Source organism: Triticum aestivum, chromosome 2B (assembly GCF_018294505.1).
Source record: "Triticum aestivum cultivar Chinese Spring chromosome 2B, IWGSC CS RefSeq v2.1, whole genome shotgun sequence".
Lineage (NCBI taxonomy): Eukaryota > Viridiplantae > Streptophyta > Magnoliopsida > Poales > Poaceae > Triticum > Triticum aestivum.
This window is the reverse complement of record NC_057798.1, coordinates 315,413,658-315,419,289: the sequence shown is the minus strand read 5'-3', so window position 1 is coordinate 315,419,289 and position 5,632 is coordinate 315,413,658.

The window sequence follows — 5,632 nt, the reverse complement described above, 5'->3', positions numbered from 1 at the left end:
TATAATGGACTAACTGATGCTTCTAGGGACCACCTAGATAGTTGTGTTGGTTTTGTTTTCAGGGAATGAACTGTTGAACAAGGTGGAGAACTATTGAATAATATATTAAGTAACGATAATGATTGGACTCTTCCTGAGCCACCGCCCAAACCAACTCCAAAGAAGAGATGTATTCTATTTCTTAGTGCTGAAGATATGCAAGAGGCAAAGTAATATATGGAAGAAAAAGATATTAAAGTTGAAAATGTTAAGAATTTACCATCTACTGAAGAATTACATGGTCTTAATACTCCGACACAGGTAGTAGAGGTAAATTCTCTCTATAGATTTGCTGAAGGTGATATTCCTTATACTAAATCTGCTTGTCAATGCTTGGATGAATTTAATAACTTCATTGTTAAACAAAAAACATCAATACATATGTTAGTGGACAATTGAAATGAAATGCTTATATGAATGAATGCTTGAGTGACTATATGCGTAGAACTGTTAGTGATCTCAATGTTGTTCGTAAACATGAATCCACCATAAAACTCAAGAAGAACAAGTTCTCAAGGCACAAAACGATTTGCTTAAAGAGACGAACTATAAGATGAATTATCATGATGTTAGAGTTATGACTAGGGGTGGTAAAATGACTCAAGAACCTTTGTATCCTGAAGGCCATCCTAAAAGAATTGAACAAGACTCTCAAAGAATTAATATTGATGCACCCAGACTATAAAAATAAAAAGAAAGATGATAGGACTTTCCATGCCTCTAGTGAACCTACTTTAGATACACATGAGAATCCAAATGACGTTTATATTTCTAATGATGAAACACAGGCTGGTGATGAACTTGAACCTAGTAATAATGATAATGATGTTCTTCACATTGATGCTCAACCTAGTAATGATAATGACGTGGAGATAGTACCTGTTGTTGATCTTGATAACCCACAACCTATGAATAAAAGGTACGATAAGAGAGACTTCATTGCTAGGAAACATGGTAAAGAAAGAGAACCATGGGTTTAGAAACCCATGCCTTTTCCTCCTAAAGCTTCAAAAAATAAGGATGGAAGAATTTGATTGCTTTGTTGAAATGCTTAGACCTGTCTTTTTGCGCTTGTGTTTGACTGATATTCTGAGAATGTCTCGTTATGCTGAGTATATGAAAGATATTTTTACAAATAAAAAAGATATCAGAAGCTGAAATTTCCACCATGCTTGCTAATTATATATTTAATGTAGGAATACCGAAGAAACTAGGAGACCGAGGAGTACCAACTATACCATGCTCCATTAAAAGAAAATATGTTAAAACTGCTTTGTGTGATTTAGGAGCCGGTGTTAGTGTTGTGCCCTTCTCGTTATATCATAGGCTTGATTTGAATAAGCTCACACCAACTGAAATATTTTTGCAAATGGTTGATAAATCAACTGCTATACCCATCGGTATTTGTGAGGACGTGCCTGTCGTAGTTGCAAATATTACTATCTTAAAGGACTTTGTTATTCTTGATATAGCCGAGGAAGACAATATGTCGATCATCCTTGGTAGACCCTTTTTGAACAATGCAAGGGCTGTTATTGATTGCAACAAAGGCAAAGTCACTTTTAATGTTAATGGTAATGAGCATACGATACACTTTCTGAAGTAACAACATCAAGTGAATAGTATCAATTCTATTGGAAAATTTTAACTATTGCTATTGGAGGTTTTGAATTCCCAATTGCTATTGCCAAAAAGAAATATGAAATTCTTATTGTTGGGTACATGCATATCCCCATTGAGGTAACCTAGTGTTATACGAAGCTTATCCGGTTTCATGCCATTCGGAAGAAGTTTGTTAATATGTCACACCCTGATTTCCATGACACAACATTTAGGATTAATTAAGCATAAAAATTGGGTCCTGCAAAAACTTTTGTGTTGATTTGGTCTCTACTTTGATTTGGATTTTCGTTTGTTGTTTGCATGTGCTCTAAAAATCAAATGAATCCTCCAACTCTTATACTCCTTCTCCTTGATCCAGAACTTTTCCCAATGATCATGCCATGTGTATGGGACAGAATAGTATTTTCTTGCAAAAATAGTTTTGCCAAAAAGTATTTTCTAAATTAGGTTTTCCAAAAAACCATGAGTTACGGCTTGAACTACAAGTACTTAATTTGTGATGTGAAAAATCTTTCAAAAGTTATATTTGAACCCTATTAGATATAGGACTCCCTAAAACCACAAAAATATTATTTTAGAAGTTAAATTGCTATTATCTAAATGATTTTTCATAAGGCCAAAAATGTTCTTTAATAGGTTAACATTATTTTATTGTTTCAAAATTATTTGAGATAACTTAGGGAAGCTCATTGGACATATATTGTCCATATATATGAGTTTCAACACTGTCGGATTTAGGGATCTGGCAACCCTTGAGAGGTTTGAACTCTGGGGTGCATGCAGAGATCTCAACCTGCCCAGCCTGCCTACTCGCGATCCTCCCTATCCTAGCGTGTAAAGCTCGAAGAGACACAAAGACACAGAGATTTATACTGGTTCGGGCCACCGTTGTGGTGTAATACCCTAATCCAGTGTGGTGTGGTGGATTGCCTCGTGGGGCTATGGATGAACTAGTACAAAGGATGAACACGCCTCAGGAGGTGAGGTGTTCTTGAGCTGGTGTCGTGCTCGGGGCAGAATGGATCTCCTCCCTCTAGTGGTAGGTAAGTCCTATATATAGTGGCCTTGGTCCTCTTCCCAAATACGAGCTGGAAGGGATTCCACAACATCAGGATTTGATAGGGGACAAGTAGTACAGTCTATCCTGACAAAAGTAGTCTTCGCCTGCGAAAAGCCTCTGGTTGTGACACTATGGTGGACTCGGTGATGACCTCCGTCCTGCCATCTTGGCAGTCTTGGTCTTGTTGCACCAGAATGGAAACCTTTGGCTGTTTCCTTGGGACTCCGCGCCTGTGGCTTGCCTCCCTTGCACGAAGAGGAAACCTGTGCTCTACGCCCGCCTGGCGCCCGCCTGGCCTTGGTTGTCATGACTCACATCAGCTGAGCCTCATGAGGTAGCTTCACAGAACTCTCCGCCCCTCAGGAGCCCTCCTGAGGAGGCCAACTCCTTTGGGGTCTTGGAGTCGTCCGCCTCGCGAGGCTTGGCCCCTCGCGAGGATATTGCTGTGTTGGTGTTGAAGCTAGGCCGTACCAGGCCGTCGATGGAGTCACGCGGTGGGTCGCAGGCAGGCAGGACTGGATATCCCCAAGTCCAGGACGCCGACAGTAGCCCCCGAGCCCAAGGAGCGCTCAGACTTGGCTTCTAGGCGAAGCCAAAGGGCAAGTGTAGAGCATTGCGGGCCCCAACCGCCTGCGACCTTGATGACGCGTGGCGATTGATTGGACGTGGGCGACTCCGTTTCCCCGTGCTGCCTTGGCAACTGCTCCTGTTTGACAAAAAGGGGTGCCGCCTGCCGCCAGGCTTTCATTGCTCCTTCTTTGTCTTGCTCCAGATCCCCTTCTCCCAAAAACGGAAGAACTTGCCAGATCTGCCGATTTCCCACCAAATCTCCTACCCGATGGCCGCCGAGAAGACCCCAGCTTCTTCCTCAGCTGTCGGCTCCGCCTGGTACGAGCCAGGGCTGCTGATGCCCTGCGTGACCGGGGAGAAGCTCCACACAACGCTCCTCCTGACGGGGAGCGGTGACAATGAGTGGAACAAGACTGCGCTCCGGGTCACCACCGCTACCCTGGAGCCCGCTGGCAGCAACTTCTTCCCCTTCTTCATGCACAACATCTTCTCCGAGCTGGTACCTCTGTTCTCCCCCTTCTTCTTCGCCATCCTTCACCACTATGGTCTCCAAGCGCTCCACATCCATGCCAACTGCATCCTCCTTCTGTCCCTCTTCGTCTTCTATTGTGAGGCGTTCATGGGGGTATTGCCCTCCGTTTCCCTATTCCGCTATTTCTTCTATCTTCGCAAGACCAGTGACAATCCAGTCGGGTGCATCGGTTTTGTCGCGGTGCAGGGTGGTAACACAATCTCCCGCGCTGGGAAGAAGGTGGAGGATGCCGTGAAGAGGTGGGTGTTGATGGATGCCAAGAGCACCCAGAGCTCGTTGAAGCTGCCGACCGCATTCCCCGTCTCCGATAAGTGGTGGAAATCTGAGAAGATCACCGACCCTTCCCTGGAGCCGTTCATGAGGAAGATGGATAAGGAGCTAAAGAACGCGAAGCTGACGGGGGCCATGATCATCAGGGAGTTCCTGAAGCATTGCGTCGCACCGCTTCAAGACTGCCCCCGTCCCTTTTGGAAGCTTGGTGGTGATGACGACAAGATCCGCCTGCACCGATATCCCCTTCCTGAGGAGGAGCTGAACAAGGTGTTGCTCTAACTAACGGGAAAGGACCCGAGCGATCCTCCAGAGGGCTAACTTCAACTGTACTGCCGTGATGACGCCGAGGAGGTCATCTCGGCCATGCGTGTGTTCGACGGGCTCGGGTTTGTGCGGCTGGGGTCTTCCTTGCTGCCTACTACATTGATGCTTCTCTCCTCTGACGGCCAATCCTCCGAGGCCACCGAGGATGAGGTTGTGGATGAATCCTCTGCCCCGGAGCAAAGGGAGCTCCTGCGCGACCTTTTGGATGACGATGATGATGACGAGCCCCCGGTGGTGGAGGTGTCGCGCCCTACAGGGGTCACCACGAGGTCTGGGGTGGCCTCCTTGAAGCAGCACAAGCGAGCGGTTATGAAGAAAAGTAGGACCGCGGTGATTTCTCCGGGAAGCAGCCCACCTTCGCTGATGCTGTCTCAGGCGGCACCAACTATGAGTTCTCCTGCTCCCAAGAGCTCGGCGCCTGCTGCTCCGCCCCAGTGCCCTCTGCTGACCATGAAGAGGCGCTACGCCTTCATCGACCAGTAAGTTTCTCCCTTAACTTTGTTCGTTGGTTCTTGAAGTGGTGCTGAGCGTATTCTCCTGTCGTTAGGCAGCAGCCGCCGAAGATGCAGAAGGAGGGCACGGAGGTCACCGTGGCTGCAAACGATGGAGCGGCCCCCGCAGCCCTGGTGAAGAAGAATGTCGCGTCCCCCGCAGCCCCAGACGTGTCGCTATCTCCGGAGGACGTGAATGCCCGTCCTCAGGAGGTGCCGGTGCCTTCGGCAGGCCTGACTCCTCTGGCACCCAGCCTTGCCGCGGCTGCTGAGGACAACCAGCCTCCGGAGCCCCTAGTCCTTCATGAGGATGAGGTTTCTTCTGCCTTGGTGCCGAGAGCGTCTCCTCCCTTGCCTAGCGCGTGGCCGAGTCATGGTGTTCCTGCTCCCTCCGGGATCCTGGAAGAGGCAAGGGTGGCGCTGGACGACCTCCAGGGCGAGCTTCAGGGCCCGGATTGTCGTTCGGCGCAAGGACGCCTGCGGCTGATCTCTGGTTGGCTCAAGGCTGACACGTCCGTCCGTGCGGCCTGGGGCTTTCTGGAGGAGGCCCAGAAGGTGCTTGGGGTGGCCACCACAGTGCGCGACCTGGCGCGGAAGGAGGCCACAGAAGCTGAGAACCGGTGCCATGTGGTGGAGGCTGATCTGAAGACTCTCTAGGGCCAGCAGGCTGCCCTGACCAGCCAGCTCTGGGAGTGTGTAGAGAAGCTGAAGGCCCAGGAA